The sequence below is a fragment of the Orbicella faveolata genome, unplaced genomic scaffold, assembly GCF_042242905.1.
Source record: "Orbicella faveolata isolate gen_17 unplaced genomic scaffold, um_ofav_v1 contig_25, whole genome shotgun sequence".
Lineage (NCBI taxonomy): Eukaryota > Metazoa > Cnidaria > Anthozoa > Scleractinia > Merulinidae > Orbicella > Orbicella faveolata.
The window spans coordinates 5,003,494-5,021,850 of record NW_028301553.1 but is presented as its reverse complement, the minus strand read 5'-3'; the positions used below and the strand labels follow the sequence as shown (position 1 = coordinate 5,021,850).

Genomic DNA, 18,357 nt, shown 5'->3' with positions numbered 1-18,357 from the left:
TATCCTACTATTCAAAACAACTTTTTGCAACTACTATCCTTTTCATTCACATCGAATTTGCAGTTAAGAGGTTACTAGCCGGAAACGTCATTCGTAAGAGCAAACGAAATACAAAAAGGCTTAAAATTTGATATTTTCTCGCGTGACTCATTATCCTCACTCTCATCAGAATGTGCTCTTAATTCGTGATCAAGCTTAATTTCTGCGACATGTGGCATTCGATACCTCGAAGCTGCGTCGTCAGCATAGTAACTGAACTAATTACTTTGCCGTAGTTTCCCTGTTAGGATGATAGATAAGTTGAATTAACGATTTAAAGCCGCGCATTGTGACCCTCGCTCCATTGAGGACTTTTTTGCGTGGGACTTATTATTCTAATTCTCATTAGAATGTGCTCTTAATTCATGATCAAGCGTGACTTCTCTGCGCGTGACTCATTATTCTAATTCTCACTAGAATGTGCTCTTAATTCATGATCAAGCGTGACTTCTCTGCGCGTGACTCATTATTCTAATTCTCACTAGAATGTGCTCATAATTCATGATCAAGCTTAATTTCTGCGACAACATGAGGCATTCGATACCCCGAAGCTGCGGTCTCGGCATAGTGACTGAACTAATTACTTTGCCGTAGTTTCCCTGTTAGGATGATAGATAAGCTGAATTAACGATTTAAAGCCGTGCATTGTGACTCTCGTTCCGTTGAGTACGTATCACCCCGTATCAGTTTTCTGAGAATCACTTATCCATGCCCTCTGCACACAAGATCGAGGCTACAATTCACACAATTGTCTGTGTACCATCAGGGAAGAAGCCGAATGGTTTACGTTCCTTGCATTGAAATCTCAGAAGCATTTCTCTGCGTCGCATCTTGTTATGATATGTTCTTCGCCTACTGATTCGTTTAAATTAGTAAAATGGCTGCTAGCAGAACGAAAACCATCGAAGAAATCGACGATATATCGGAAATGTTTCCAGCGATGGCGGCCCTTGGTGTATCGTGTAAAGGACTAACAACATTGGATGAGATGAAAGCCAAAGTGAAAGAAGAATTAAATCCGTCAGAAGATAAGCCTAGCTGGACGGCAGGACAGGTAAGAATATTTTTAAAATGCTGTTTAGACCTATAAAAAACAAGAAGTGGTGAACTGTGTTTCGCAACAGCAACTGAAACAGTTTAGCAAGCTGTTTTAGACTGGCATCGGCAGCATTGGAAAAATTTGTAATAAAAAGGCTAAAACTGTTTAAAAGGCTTATTTGTATTTTGTATTCGTACCAAGACACATTTGTAAATACGAAGCGAATTCTAGTATATAAATATGTTTTTTTATATATTCACCAGTCACGATTAGATCGATAGATCGCAATTCCGGATTTTCTACAGATGTTTCTTACTGGCCATGCAAAGATTTGAGAAGCTAGTGGCTGAAATTTTTCCCTTTTAAAAACCATAAATCCCAAATGACTTTGTTATAAGCATACTGTTGAAGCCTTGCGTTTTTTTAAAATTCAAACATGGGATAAGCAGTATACCATAGTATACCAAGAAGTAAAACCCCCGGCCGCATTCGAATGTGTTAACTTTACGTGTAACGTCATTACGTTATGTTCGATCACGACGATTCAGAAACATGAATATAGATCATTTTCACTGTCACGCAATAGGAATTTAAATCGAAAACCATTCCGTGGATGAACCCAAGAAATTGTGATGTTATAGGAGATGTATAAAGAAGACAGGTCTCCGAGTTTAAGATCTGTGCGTTTTCCCAAACCTTAAATATTCGTCGAAATGTTTTGAACAAATTTACAGCCCAGTGTGTTCACGTGACGTCATTAAATTCTCAAATCCAAAACTAAAGAGCCCATAAAGGTTTTATCCTCATCAGGTATAAGAGGTACTAAATTTGATTCTGTTTACAAATTTCCAGCTCAATTGCATTCTTCGTTTGGAAACCAGCGCACTTTGAATTTCGGAGTTATTGCAGCGCGTGACATCAAGCTAATAAAGCTATGTCGAGAAATATAAACTGGCCTCGTGATTTTTAGCCATTTTAGGAGTTAAAGTATTTGGAAAAGTGCTTGCGTAAATGTTTTTTTTTGGTTAGGTTCAGATAATCAGTTGTCTATATAGCCAAAGTAAGTTTCAGATGTTTACACTATTTTCCATGGCGGCTCCATACTAGGCTCTATAATTTTGCGCCGAACATTTCGACGAATAGCTCAACTTTGGGACAACGCACACGCCTTAAACTTAGAGGACTGTATTCTTTATTTATCGTCTACAATATCACACTTTCTTGACTTTATCCACTGAATGGTTTCTAATTTTAATTTTTATTGCGTGACAATTTACACATTCTATATGGCGGCCGGAAAATAGTGAAAACATCTGGAACTTACTTTGGCTATCTAGGCGAGTGATTATCAGTACTGAAAAAAACAATCATTTACATGAGCACTTTTCCTAACTTTAATTTGTAAATAGAGTAAAAGTAGTTTTTTTTTTTGTTTTTTTTTTGTTTTAATAAGAATATATTTTACAAGAATATCAAGAATGAAATTTGCGAAATTTTAAGAATATTTTAAGAATAAAAGAGACTGCTAGGAACGCCAGTATAGTCTTGGGCTAGAATACAAGCTCTGAGTGAAAGCATCGCAATCGGCCATTTTACCAGTTTCCTGTCAGTTACTCTCCACCGATCAATTCGAATACACGAAAAATTTATGAAAACGTTCACTGGCTATATAAGGTTAAAACTTTGGAGCTTTCGGCTGTCAGACTACAACCTTCGATGGATAAAAAATGGAAAAAATGACATATACAAATATATACAAAAATATGTGGGACTATAAAAAGAATATATTAAGAAGGAAAATATGTGTCAATAAACTTATTGTTCCGTCATGATTTATCGAAGCAGTGTGCCATGGTCCTAGCGTCTTACGAATACGTAAAGCACCTTAGTCAATCACTTGTGAATTTTTAAAGTCAAGGGAGTGATTTTAAGAGCAAGCTAGATCAATAAATCATGGAGATGACAATTCAAAGCCGCTCCCCGACCTCTCAATCTTCATTTTAAGTGTTTTCTTTTTGTACCTCCCAACTCAAAATGGAACAAACGGAGAAAATCTGCTTAACGCCGGCTAGCACACAAATTCACCACGGTTTCAACGTTCACCACCTGATCACGTGCGACTCGAAAGTTCAAGTTGTTGTTTCCCCAGGGAATTAGTAAGTTTTGACCCATGACACTTGACACATTCTCATCCAATCGGCAAACGCCGAGTTATTTAATTTGAGTTATTTTTCTATTTGTATCAGACGTTTCAAGTTTTATCGGAGGCTAGCAAGGCTGATGCACACAAACGTGAAATTTTGTGTAAACTTTATGAGGAGGCAGCGGGGCTCTTTGATCAATTGAAAGATGACGTCATCGTGAAAACCCTCCAGGAAAGCTTGGATGACTTCAAGACAACCCTCGAAGAAAATCTCAAAAATATCAAACCGAGAGAACAGTATGTAGTTCTGGTTGCAGGTAAACAGCATTCAGTAATAGGTAACTGATAGCTCTACCATTGCCTATTGTGATTTTTATAATAAGTTAAATTACTCTCGCATTTTGATTCTTTCTTACTTATGATCTATTGGAGGACAGATGCATAGATGAAGTCGTTAACAATTTTTTTCGTTTATTTGTTATATAGCACAAGTAGATTCCATGTTGCCGTGTGTCTGTTCGGTAATAGAGCACAGAAGACATAAAAATTTGGTAAGAAAATCCGTGACACACTTGTCTAATGGCCCGTGTGCCACTTTTTTTGTTTTTCCATATTTTCACGTCATCCGTGATCTATTACTGAACAGACAAACGGCAACGTGGAATCATCATGTTTATACGGAATATATGTATAACCTGAATGAAAAAAATTCCTATCAATTGCCGTTTCGTTAGTTAAAGATCATCACTTCTATGGTTGGTATGTTGTCTGACAAATAGACTTGGAATGCTTTCGGATTTGATAAGGTAATTGGAAATTTAGTCTTGTATTTAAGCCTTCGATTCCTAATTCGGTATCTAGATCAGCGAAACGTAACGTCATAATACACAACAAAGACAGATCATTCTTTTGAAACAGGTGAAACCAGTGCGGGCAAAAGCAGCATCATTAACTTAATTCTTGGAGAAGATCTTTTGCCATATTCAATTCTCAGCACAACCTCAACGATATGCGAATTGAAATATGGCAAGAAGCCTGGGATAGGGATACACTTTGAAGATGGCCCAGGAGAAAGTCGTGAGCCTATCTACAAAGAGCTTGGTCATTCCTCGGCGACTTATAAAGAGGAGATAAAAGGCTTTGTTAACTTAAAGGATGAGCGAGATAAAGGGTCTCCTTACAAGAAAATAGAGCTGTTTTGGCCACATCCGTTGTTCCAGGTAAAATTAAATATCTGAAAGGAAATACTCGCACAAGATCCATTTTGAGACCAGTTTTTTTTTTTTTTTATCAAGTTTGTTAAACGTGCAGTAGTCAGAAAGATGTCGCGGTTGAGACGCAAATTGCTCGTCAACCGCTATTTAGCCCTATTCGGACCCTCTACTCTGGCATTCCTTGTTGAGTTTCGCAAATTCAGAAACTTATTCTGCTCATAGAGGCCCCTTCACACTTAGTGCAAACTCTTCAGGGGTTTCTGTAATCATCAGAATTTTTACCAAGTGAAGTGTTTGTCTTGCCTCAAACGTAACCTTACCCCAAACCAGCAGAGGACCAGAACCTGTCTTTTAGTAGGCTTCTCCCCCTTAACCGAATTGGAATGTTTGAACCTATAGCTGCAGAGGACATAGCTCTTAATTAGGATCATTAAGGCAAGCAAGCTTTATCACCTGGCTGGCAGCAGGGTGGCATGACAATGGTAAATACGCAGTAGGGTGATAATTTGTGTATTGCCAAACACTAATGTTGACTCCGTGTCCAATCATTTTTATTGCACGTGAATGTATGTGAGAAAATGCCTGTGATACAAGATTACTCTATTCAGACGAAGTGTGTTAAGCGAAGCCATGCACCGCGGCCGCGAGTTTGGTCAAATACGACGAAACAAGTTAAAATCGGTTCCTATAGATTTTATACCGTAATAGCAGCAGCTTCTACGTTTGATACATATATCCTTCGCTTCTGGTTTTCCCAGTCAACTAACGTAGTGTCGCTTTATCTAAAGGATATACATGGAGACGTTTTGGAAGCTATGAGGACCACAGTCCTCAACATTGACTTGAGATATGTTCGCAGCAAATGCGGATCACTTCTTGTCCTGAGATTTTTTTCCCGGGGTGCTTCCGGAGCTATTATGAGAGTACACAATTCTAAATAATTTCATTTTCCATTGGAACATTCTTAGCGGGGGGGGGGGGGCTTATGAAGAAGTGCTTGTTTCTTCATCTAGGAAGGTGTGATAATTGTTGATAGTCCTGGAGTTGGAGAAAGCGACGCCATGACTGAATTTGTCCTCAGCTACCTGCCACACGCCTTTTGCTTCATTTATGTGATAAAAAGCGACAACGCTGGAGGAGTTCAGGAAGACAGGGTAAGGCGCCACACTTGACGATTGATATAGTTAAGAGAACTCATCACTTCTCGATCCAACTAGGTAGTGAATCCTGTCTAGTGTTGTGTACGCTAAGACGTCTCAGACGGGTTCATGATCCTCGTTAGTTCTCTTTATTCCCTCAAACTTTGCCAAAGTTTGCATCTTATAAAGCCTATCAAAATTTGATAAAAAAATTTCACCGTGCCGTTTTTGAATTATAAGCCCTTAGAGCTATAATTGAAGGTGTTTTTGGCAGGTCATACACTTTCTATGGTAACGTAATTTGTCGGGCATTCTCCCTTTTGTATTTTTATTTTCTTTTTAATTTTTTTAATGATTCAGTTTTTTTAATGATTGATGATGGAAGTACTAATTCATCACCAATAACAATAGCAATAACGACGACAGCTAAGCCCCTACGAATAGAGTATCTTGTCCCGCAACCGGGTAAAGGCTCGTATCCGCCATCCTTGCGCGGGGAAAGCAATGTTGCAAATTTGTGCACACGCGGAGTTAAGGTTCAGGTTCACATAAAGCGCAGAACCCAAGCGAGGTTTTATCTTTTTATACGTTTTGTATTGGGGACAATTAGTAACCGGCCTAAAGATATATGATGCAAGATGTTCCTCTGTCATCGCCGAGTGGACCTGAACATGTTATGGCAAATACACTACCTTGAGACCGCAGAAAGTGTGAAATGGTGGACAAATCTCGAGATTGGGGCTTATGGTTTATGGTTGGCCATTCGTTTCAAAATTACGACAGGGTATACGCGGGTTTTTCTGCCGCGTATACTTGTTTACATACGTTACGTATGGGCTTTAAGCTCAAATATACGACCATTTAGATCGCGTATATACGCATTTTTAAAGGGCCACATATTTGCGTAAATTCAAGCGCGGGGATATGCGAAATAAACGCCCAAATATACGCGTCCTACAAGGACCCATATATACCTGTACAAAAATGCGCGTATATGCGGGTCTCGTAAATTACGTTGTATATGTCAGCACGAAATGTGCCTTTTAAGAGAATGATTGTTCGTGTATGATAGCAATGAAAATTACTTTAACTAGACATCGTCAATATGGCGGCAGTGGCAAAATTCCTTGTCTTGGTCTATCTGCTATTTAATGTTTCTGGCTGCAGCTCTCCCGTGAATGAACTTCTAGAAACAGTTATGCGTCTTTTGAATGACTGTTCAAGATTTTATCCTAACGCTAAGAAAACGACGAAGCCGTGATAACAAGCGCCAAATGCGGCGTAGCCACGAGGAGCCTGGGGGGTTGTTGCTCGTTTTCGCGGTTTTGTCGCTTTGTGCGCTCGCGCTCAAATTGCTTAAAAATTTGCTAAACCGCCAAGCTACGCAGGCTAATCCTTTAGTTGACTCATTGGACAGAGGTACCAAGGCAAATGCTGAGAAGATACGGGCTCTAGAATCGCTGGTGAGACAAATGCAATATTTACTACTTAGATGGGAAATGTTTGCATTAAGAGCAGTTTCATGCACCTCAGTGTACTCCCATTAGGGCTTTGCCAACTGTATCAGCTTCTAATGGAAGAGTGGATCCTACAGCCTATGATATATCAATACCTCAAGGGGAGTTTTAGGAAACAGACTGTGATTTTAGTGTACGTCCTTTTGGGTCTTCACCAGATAATTCATCTGGTTGGGTGTTATCATCAAATGTGTCCCTGACAGCTAGTATTTCCAGTATTACATATATCTTGTAAAATCACTGCGTTCACCCATATTGGTTGTGCGTACAGCATGGTTATTCCATGCCTCAACTAGGAGGTTTAACTGGTTGTTAATTCTGGAAAGAAATATGTAATACAAACAGAACAGATCGATTATGCTTGTCGATTCCAGGATGCCATTTTCTTCCATCTGGTAGAACAGAGTGTAGTAGAACTGACCGACTTCAATAAAGACCTCTCTCCAGAGAAACTCAATTCACAGGTTGTGTACAGACAACCCAGCAATTTTGCTTCCCCTATTAAATCCCCTGTGCCATAGCATAGCTCTTCCTACCTCTAAATTTTCATTCCCTTCGTCTGAACACACTCTAAGGGGCAATCCATAACTTTGCACAGCAGCTAAGAATAGAGCGAGCCCAGTCGCAGCAGAATTGTTTGTTGCACAACTTAAAGTCTAAAGCCCTGTCAAAATTACCATGTATTACGAACCTCCAACTGATAAGGCAGTGTAGTCCATCACTGTGCCAGAGAGAATTAGGTCCCCTGACGCTGTCAACACGCCTTGTGATGGTATTGAACCACCTCAAATCAGACCCTGCTGGGTCAGTTTGGAAAAAAACTTTCTCTTACACGCTGACGCTGAACATTGATACTTCTACTTCGCAAATGACCCAGTATGATACTGATACCAGAATTGGAAAACCCACTTTAGTCTTATTTCTCGACTCATCAGGGCCAGGTTGTTCGAACGCCGGTTAACGCTAACCCAGGATTAAAAGTTAACCCAAATATAAATTTTTCTCTATAAGAATGTTTTCCACTGCTTATGCTTTGTGTAGTTTGAGATTACTCAAGTTCAAAACTGAGCTGCAAACATTTCCCGTCTATGCAGTAAGTATTGAATTTGTCTCACCAGCAATTCAAGAGGCAGAATTCTCTCAGCATTCGCTTGGGCACCTATGTCCTAAACGGTGAACAGAATCCAAAGCAACTTCACGACGAACGATCAAGTTCTCCGCCATGTTACGATTACCGTGAGGATAAAATCTTGAACAGTCATTCAAAAGACGCATAACTGTTTCTAGAAGTTCAGTCACTGGGGGAGCTGCAGTAACAAACATGAAATACCAGATAGACTAAGACAAGGCATTTCACCACTGCCGTCATATTGACGATTTCTAGTTAAAGTAATTTTCATTGCTTTCATACACGAACAGCCATACTCGTAAAAGGCACATTTCGTGCTGACATATACAACGTAATTTACGAGACCCGCATATACGCGCATTTTAGCACGGGTATATATGGGTCCTTGTAGGACGCGTATATTTGGGCATTTATTTCGCATATCCCCGCGCTTGAATTTACGCAAATATGTGGCCCTTTAAAAATGCGTATATACGCGATCTAAATGGTCGTATATATGAGCTTAAAGCCCATACGTAACGTATGTAAACAAGTATACGCGGCAGAAAAACCCGCGTATACCCTGTCGTAATTTTGAAACGAATGGCCAACCATAATGGTTGGGCTTCAACTTGAGGAACTGCCCATTACATATAGTTGTTTTCTTTTCAAGCTGACAAGCCCATAAACTGCTCTCGACCACTTTAACTCTCCAGAACCTCGGTCAGTATTAAATAAAATCATGTGTTTTGTATGGCTTAGTTGTAGAGAATGTTTCAACCTATTGTTTTATAACCAGGACCAAAGTAATCACTCTAGCCAATCTTCTGAATGGACAAAGACAATCAAGTGAAATAATCAAAAGGTGAAGCAAATTCATGTAACCTGCGCTCAGAGCGGAAAACTTGTGCCAGCAAGTCTTGATTGGTCTAAAGTTAAGTTCTGAGTGATTGCAAAAATGGCACTAGTCTTTTGAAACTAATCATTAACCGTAGGAATGCGCAACCAACTACTTTCGGCACTCAAGCGTCAACAGCTCTGACAATTTATCAGGACCTCTGAAAGCTTCCAACAGAGCGTGCTAATTTTTTTATTGTGCCTTTTAACAGCTTGGTTTGTTACTCAACCACGCCAAAAAGTTGAAGAAGGAAGCAAATCTGGACCTCAAGTTGTTCACGTCTTGTGCATTATTCGTTTGCAACATGTGGGATAAAATTCCTGCTAACAATGTTGAAGAAGTGAAGAAGACACAGATTCAGAAACTCACCAAGAAGTCCAACATTACGTAAAATAGATCGATCGAGCAATTGTTAAGAGCTCTTCATGCATATGACTTGACAAGCATTTGTGTTCTTTGTCAGAAAGAAACTGTTCTCGGTGAACCGAACACGGCATTTCAGGCGTTTGCTATAGTATCGAACATTAAAATCATTGATTAAAGGAGAATCACAGATGTGATGTAACAATAGGCTTAAATTAGAACTCAAAATCTCGTCCTCTTCCACCTCAGCCGTGATTAATGGCATTCTATGTTTAATTAACCTATTGTTACTGACTTGTTCATATTTGCAGTTGGCTGGAGAATCTGCTGTCTAAGGCCTCTCATCAAGTCAGAGTACTGTTGAAATCAGCGACCATGTCACGCCAGGAAACAGAGAAGAGAATGAAAAGAGTAATGGATAGGATGGTAGAATTGGAAAGTTCACAGGATCGTATTTTTGACGAGCTCAGTGAATACCAGTTACAGGTGATAAAAGAGATTCTTGAAAAACTTGCGAACTACTTTAAATCAGCGGAAACTTCCGAAAGATTCAGCAAGTGGTCTCCTTCTCAAGTGCCCCGAGCTGGTGAGACGTGGGCGAAAACTAAGAGCGAAGTGTTGAAGTGCATTTCAGAAAGAGCCCAAAAGTTTGTTCAGGAATGGGAAGATCAGGAAAATCATTTTGCTAAAGGCGAGGTTTCGCTTCTCAAGTATTGTACTGAAAAGTATGATATCATGGAGGACGAAATCCGAAAAGTGGAAGAAGTTGTTCTTTGTGACGAAACTGAGCAAGAACGTCCAACGCATGAGCCCTCTACACCGCCAAGATCTCTAAAGAAGTCGTCCAAAACGTCTACAGATGTCACCACTTCAGTATGGTTTCGTCACGGTCTGGCCTCGGTCGTAATTGGTGCGCCGTTCATTGGCAATCTTACGCAAAAATTCAAGCAGAACGTCCAATACAGAAAGAAGCTTCAGAGTTACATCAATGATCCACTCCCTTACATGGGAAAGAGGTCTAAGAAGTGTCTTAAAATCATTGCCAGTGAGGACAGGCTGCTTCCGTTCATAACCGGACAGTTAGGAGATGCAGTCCAATTCCTCACAGAGATCAAGACAAAGATACCACGACTGAGAGAAGGCGATAAAAAGTTATATCATCAGCTGCTCACCGAGTCTAGGTACAAACTCGAAACCTAGGAGATTTACCAACCGGTCAGCCTGCAGTTGGAGAATTTAAAACGAGACATTACAGTGTTCAACATCAAAGAGATCAGGAAATCAGATTTCTCAAGGGGAGAGTTGAAGTGGAGCGAAGACGAGAAATCCTTCATTGGAAGAGGAACCTTCTCGACCGTGTACTGTGGAGTTCTTTCTCGCAAAAGGAAACCAGAAATTAAGGTGGCATTCAAGGTGTACAGCAATCCTTTAGAAAGCCACAACGTGTGGCATTTTATTGACGAGGAAAGGGCGCTAAGGTATGTTTTCCCAGATAATTTTTTTGTGTGTGTGGATATTTATTTTTCAGTTCATGTCACGCACAGACCCAATTAATGTCAAAAAACAGCTTTGTAGTTATTTGAGGCATTTCCTCGACCGGTCTCCTCCTCTCTACTTGCATTTTAAAGCAACCAAATCATTTTAAGGGGGTTATGGCAATTTTCTTTCAGTCTGGAGAAAGGTAATTCGTAAGTCATCACCATTTGCACAATATCAATTAAGCTTTATTACTGTCTGCTTATCAAAGATAAGGGATCTTCCAGAGAAAAATAATGCAGATACGATATTTCCTGATGGCAGGTAGCGACTATTTTAAATAAAGTTCAACTTTGTATCGAAATAGCTTATTTCTATATATGTCATCTTTGTCTCAGAGAATTGCGTCACCCAAACATTGTAGAGTTCTTTGGAACCAATCTTCAACAGTCATTGTCTGGAACCAAAGTCATGGTCATCTTAGAGCTCTGTGAGTGCTCCCTTAAAACTCACATCATGTCTCATCCTGAGAATGCCCCTGCGCGCTCAGAAGACGCAGCTGTAAGGACAAATGTACTGCTCTGGGCTATCCAAATTCTTGATGCGTTGTGCTATGTTCATGACCAAACATTTGTCCACCGAGACCTAAAACTGGACAATTTATTGGTAAGTAAAACTCTCGCCCATGACTCGCGTAACCCTTGGAAAATTCTACTCCATATAGATAGTTGACTCAACCCAAATTTGAAATTAGCCAATCAGAAGCCGTGTCCACTGTCCTGATATCCTGTAATCATGTAATCTTCTGAATATCGCCTGATGTCGTTTGTCCTCTGGGCAATGTTCATTTTCCTACCGCGGATGCAAATTAAGGAATAATCTCTCCGCCGTCTACTGTTGCGCTTCTAAGTTGGAAAAATCTGCATGGGAAAAATTTTGATTTTATTTAATTTTAATTATTTCTATATAGCTCCAGTGTATTGTAGTTCTAGTACATTTTTGGCTTTTCTGCATTTTTGTATTTTTTTTTTTTTTTTTTTTTTTTTTTTTTTGTTAATTTATAATTTTGTAGTGAAATTTTGTGACTGAAAAGCCCAGATTGGGGGTTACAATAAACGTATGTATTTTTTTATGTTTATGTTTCTGCACTGACCTGATATGGCCATACGATATTACAGTCACTTGGCCGAAACTGGGCGCACAATAAATACCTAATTTTACCTTTTTCAACACCGTTTGGTCTCGCCATGGGTATATGCAGCCGAAGCTTACCAACAATTTTTGAAAGCTTATTTGTTTCAATTTGCACTTCAAATATATATCGAGCCATCTGCCGTCGGTCGATGCCTGGGACAGTGTTTCGCTGCATTCAGGGCTTTGATAATATATTGAGATATCCGTGTAAGATGTAAAATATCCTTGCACGAGTCACCGGCGTGCCAGCAAACGTATTTGAGCTAGTATACCAGTGTTTTTCTCCAGACGTTTTCGGTTATGAGATTGTTAAAACGTTTTCGTTGCACTTAGCGCTTGGTTAATAGCGGAGATATATATATATATATATATATATATAATTTGGTAGCAATATACCAGCTGCTACTCGGAGTGAAATTACAAGCATAACGGTGGCATATCGATAGGGGAACTACACTGACTCCCCCGTTGTCTTTGTTGCTTTATCAAGTTGACAGATAAGAATCAAGTGAAACTGACCGATGTTGGCGTAGCGAAGCGTGAAAGAGACATATCAGGTACATTCTGCGGTACTCAACTTTACCTTGCACCCGAAGTCTTGGATTGCCATGTCTACGACAGCAAGGCTGACATGTATAGTTTTGGCATCATACTTTGGGAAATGTGGTATGCCATGACAGCATTTCATGTCGACCTGGTGAGCCGATCTCAGTTGCAGCTTTTGAATGATATAAGAGGGGGACTGCGCCCTAGCCAGATAGACGGTACACACCAACCTTGGGGATTGTGGAGTTGTGTAATGGCGGCGTGTTGGGTCAAGGAGCCACAGCACCGGCTAACTGCTAAGGAGAGCTGGATAGCGCTTGATAAATTGCAAAGGCTTCTAAAGGAAAAGCATACCAACGACATGGGCACCAGTGCATCACCACTTCATTCTTCATCAGAAACGACGCTCCACAGTTCCCCTGCACATGAATTACCTGCTGCTGAGTCAAACACTGCCCCTTCAAGGCCACGACCAGTCCCAAAACCACGCGTAGCCTCCAAGCCACAACCAGCCGCGAAGCCACGACCAGCACCAAGACGAAATACGCCACGGCAAGCGTCTGTAACATTTTCTGCTGCGACGGAAGACGGAAATGTACATTTTCAACTCAGTGAAAAAACAGAACAGTAAATTGGCAATTTTTTGTAATAATGCTGACCGAAACAGTGTTTTAAAATTTCTTTTAACAGAATGCTATTGAGATACAAACGGCATTTCCAACACGTAGATATATTAAATGTTTATAAAGTAGTTGTTACCTTGACTTCAGATCTACAGATTACACAGGCGCATTTCCTCTCCCCATATGAGCGTCAGGTTTTCTAGGTGTGTGCCGCCATCATCGGAATTCAGGCACAAAAAGTTGTAAGCGTAACTTTGGTCGGTTTTTTGCTCTTATTTCAATTGTACACCAAGTTTTTATGGGAACATATTGTTCTTTCGTTGCAGCGTATAGTTCAGATATCCAGATGTTTAGTTTTGTAAATTAATTGGTATTAACGTAAATGAGTGCGAGTTATTGGCTTGGCTCAGAGTAGTTGGCCACTACACAAGCTATCAGTAAACTTTAGAGATCTTGGATCTCAACTACCGGGTAAAATATTAAGTCATTTCTTAGCCGACAGTTTATGTTCAGAAGAATGTTCGGCCATCGCGTAAAGACTTTCTTAGCGTCAGAGAAACGCGATGTAATCTTAGAGGTAATGGCGTTGATTTATGTGCGCCTTAATTTAACCTAAACTTAATGAAGATGTCATTTACTTACATCAATACGAAGCTAGCTCTGGAACAGTCTGCCTTCAAATGTGAAACACGGCCCTCGATGTTACCCATTTTAAGAGTAAACTAAGAACAATAGATTTTTAATTTTTTGCTCATTTTATTCCACCGTGATTCTGTTAGGATTTTAAATATCACTGTATATATTTAATTCTTAGTGTTGACGTTGCCCACTTTAAGAGTAAACTAAGAACAATAGACCTTTAATTTTTTGTTCATTTTGTTCCACCGTTATTTTGTTAGGATTTTAAATTTCACTGTATATATTTAATTCTTCGTGTTGACGTTTTAGTTAATTAATTAGATGTGAATCAGATAATAGGAAATTTTTAATATTTTAGATTTTATAACTTGTAAATTACGTAAATCTTTGTATTTTAGGAATACACGTAGGTATTTTGAACGAGCTTGTACACCTCTTAGACGTGACGTGTCTAAATAAAGTATTGTTTTGAATTGTATTGTAAGGAGTAGGTAAAGGTAATGGAGTATTAAAAATGAGTTTAAAAAAGTTCTTGAAATTGCAACAAGAGAGCGCTGCTGGGGTGGATCCAGGGGTGGTTCGGGTGATTCGGTCGAACCCACTAAAGGAGATGAAAAATTCCTTAAATGCGTGCTGTTTTTGGATCTTTCCGACCAGAACCTTTGTGGGCAATCATCGCTACAAATATTATATTTAATCTTCTGAAAAAAAAAAAAAAAGACTTACTTGAAAAAAGCAAAAATAATATTGATGGACGTGAGTCAGTTTCCTGAATCTAAAATCCGTTTTATTTAAGTACTTCCTTTTTTTATTTGTCTATTTGGTAAAATAACACGTGATTCGTGCTCCTGTCAAATTCTACATGGCACCAAAAGTGACAGTTTTTCTTTCGAGAGATATTACAGGTTAGGCGTCGTGGCTTAGGCCAGAAGATTAGCCTCTTTGTGTCCTTTGTTAATTAGCTCATCAGTGAGTTGTGCAATCGTCACAAAGATTTCGACTACCAGCGCGCACGAAAGCCCAAGGAAAACGACTTTTCTCAAGTCAGTTCAGTCAGTGTTTACTTTGAAGTCCGTCAGAGTTTTGTTGAAAAGACAACAGCAAGTAAATCGTACGTTTTTTCGGACCGCTAGTACGTACGTCATCAGGAAGTTAAGCATTACTGTAAATATCCAAGCGTAGTAGAGATGATTTCAAAGATATTAAAGAACCAACAATCATCCCTCAAAATGCTGGAAATTACGTTTTCGAGAACCTAAATGAGTCTCCGAGGGGTGGGGAAGTGGGGGTGAAGCATGCCTCGGATCCCTTAATAGAAGTTTCCACCTTAGGTGAACAGTTCTATGGGTGGCGAATGGTCCTTCAAAAACTCTGGATCTCGTAAAATTTTAGGCGAATTTCACGGGTCTCGCAGTCTCCTTTTTTAGCGGTTTTGTGCGTCTCGCAGTCTCGATTTTTCTACGAAGCTGTCTCGGAGTCTCGATTTTTCTCAAGGCTAAGGGTCTCGAAGTCCAAAATGCGTTCCATTATTTGTTTTTATAAATGGCGTCTTCCAGCTTCACTTGATATTGAATTTCAATGAGGCAACTTACAAATTTTTCCGAGAAAAAGTTATCCTAACTTCTCCTAAATTGTCTTAATTCCACAAAAAGGTACAAAACCTACCGCAACGTCCGTTTTGGCGCCAGAAAAACAGTTATTTTTTCTCCAGGATATCATAACGTCGTGTGTTACAATCGAATTTCCAGTTCCAGTCAGTCCCAAGAAGCTGGCTTAAGGCTGTACAAGCTCATTCTTGCTCTCAACTAAATCTGGGGCTCGAATTTTAAGAGTCTGGACGTCTCGCGCTCGCACTCAAAGCGCTTTGAAGTCTCGGTCTCGTAATCTAAAGAGTCAAAATGTCTCGGCCGGGGCTCGCAAAGAAAAACTCGTCTCGCCGTCTCGCAAAGTCTCGCATTTACCATTCGCCACCCCTAATTCTCCTTCACCAAATCCTGGATCCGCCCCAGCGCTGCTCACGTTCTGCTCGATATCCTTCATTCGAATGGTCACATAGTGCATATTATTACTCAACATTGAATTAGCCCATATCATCTTACGAAATGTTGACAGTCAGTTGCGCCAAACTTATGAGGAGCTAAAAGCGTTTCAGGAATTCGCAGCGTGTATTCACAGAAGGTCTAATTTATGCCGATCTTGAGGCTAGGTAACAGGGGAGGTGTTAAGTGGAATGATATCCTGCTGTAAAATGTTAATTGCACATAAGACAGATGCCGGTACACGACAGAATAAACATCTAAATCGTTTTCCAGATTTACCATTCGCAAGTATTAAAAACCTTTTATGCTTGTGCCTATTTCGTCTCCCTCGTCGACCAAATCTTAAACGTGGTATTATGTGCATGTAGATTTGATTGGTGTTGAAGAGTAATAAGTTAAGAGTTACCAAATTAATTTTTCATTGGTGTTTCACTGAAGCACGTGGGAAGAATGCATAATGTATTTGAGTTCGTATCATTTAGGCGCGATCATTATTGTGTTGTGTTAGACGATCGATCTCTTCTACTGTTATCCATGCATTGAACCTCGGAAAGCAAGTGGTAATTCTCAGCGAGTAAAATCTCTTGCTTCACGAGAGCCGATTGGTAAATATAGCTAAGAGCTTCGCCGATGGCGCTGGCATGAAAGCAAGATAGATTATGCTCACAGGCTTGTAAAATCGAGTTCTAGTTAAGCTACAATCAGCCCCTCTATTTTCATAGCCCGCCTGGTTTGAAAGCGCGAAAAGAAAAATTTCCGTGCTTCCTCACTCTTGCGTGACTACTTTCTTCATTCACGTATATACCCAAAGGGTACAGTCAATTCTCTCTCGCGTTAGATCTGCTCTGTGCCCTGGTGCGTAGAATATACCCGAGGGTACAGTTAATTTTCTCTCGATTTAATCTGCTCTGTGCCCTCGTGGGTAGAATATACCCGAAGGTAGAGTTAATTTTCTCTCGAAATAATCTGCTCTGTGCCCTCGTGGGTAGAATATACCCGAAGGTACAGTTAATTTTCTCTCGCAATAATTTGCTCTGTACCTTCTTGGGTAGAATATACCCGGAGGTGCAGTTAACTTTTTCTCGCATTAATCTGCTCTGAACCTTCTTGGATAGAATATACCCGAAGGTACAGTTAATTTTCTCTGGCATTAATCTGCTCTGTGCCCTCGTGGGTAGAACAATTAATTTTCTCTCGCATTAATCTGCTCTTTGTCTTCTTGGGTAGAAACTCGACGTTTATTTCTCGGTGAATTACCTCTATTCAAATGGATTAATAGGGTATGCAGATTTATCGGATTTTAACGAAACTTGGCCGCAAACGTTCGTCAGATATTCGCGAACCAAAGTTTGTGAGGCTTTTACGAAATCGATTTCTTTTTTTTCTTTTTTTTTTTTTTTTTTTTTGTGGTGTCTCATTGAGTAACAGCAGACAGAAAATTTTCGACTGTCTAAGTTTAAAAGGGATTTTCTGCTCAGCCAATAGAAATATCGAAAAATTGTTAGCCCATCATCTTCTGAGTGATAAAGTCCAGTCAGTTTGGATATCCGCTGTAACACAAAGGCTGGTAATTGAGTTTAGCAGGCACGGTCATTTTTGCGTTTAAAGGCTTGCACTTCCCTAGGTAGGTAGGTAATGTCTGTATGCGAGCCAAGTGGCCCATCAGGCCGGAGCTTATCCCGGTTTCTGTAGCATGAAGCGACTAGGAGTTTTTCTACTCCCCCCTGGATGGGATGCTAGTCCATCGCAGGGTTACCCCCAGCATTAAGTTTGCCGGTACCCATTTATACACCTGAGTGGAGAGAGGCACTGTGAGAGTAAAGTGTCTTGCCCAAGAACACAACACAATGTCCCCGGCCAGGGCTCGAACCCGGACCGCTCGATCCGGAGACGAGCGCACTAACCATGAGGCCACCGCGCCTCCCCTTGCACTTCCCTACCGAGGCAAAACTGGCAAAATATATTGTTATTTTCGGATTCTACAGTTTATTAGCTTTACAATGATATATAGTTTAGCGAGGTTTTCGTTAAAGCAGCGCACACAGAAAGATGTTCCCGAAAGGCACCCCTGAAGGTCTACAGTAACCTTAAGCTCGTCGTGGATATACTCAACTGTATGATACAAAATGTAATGAGTAAAATTCAAAAATATTCAGTGGTCTATACGTTTCTTCCTACATATATAGATAAGTGGTCATACTAAATACCATCTTTGAATGCAGCTACAATAGCTAGCTTCGTACTCAGTATAATTAGCTCTTTGAATACTGACAATTTATTTGAAAATTTTTCGTCTGTTGCGGCAGATGGCAGGTGAAGAACCTATTTCAATATGCGATATCAGACGTTTTTAGACTTCGGCCAAGTCCAACTGACAACT

The 18,357-nt window shown here is 40.1% G+C and overlaps 2 pseudogenes across 1 annotated transcript; one reads left to right on the top strand and one right to left on the bottom strand.

Annotated features, from left to right (window-relative positions):
* The first annotated feature begins 621 nt into the window (after positions 1–621).
* LOC149108685 (uncharacterized) lies at positions 622–14,416 on the top strand (annotated as a pseudogene). Its single transcript, XR_016208704.1, has 8 exons — positions 622–1,093; positions 3,325–3,538; positions 4,140–4,441; positions 5,449–5,589; positions 9,309–9,658; positions 9,772–10,938; positions 11,335–11,602; positions 12,621–14,416. The product of XR_016208704.1 is annotated as an uncharacterized LOC149108685 (transcript).
* On the bottom strand, positions 7,169–8,315 carry LOC149108686 (uncharacterized; annotated as a pseudogene).
* Positions 14,417–18,357: the final 3,941 nt, after the last annotated feature.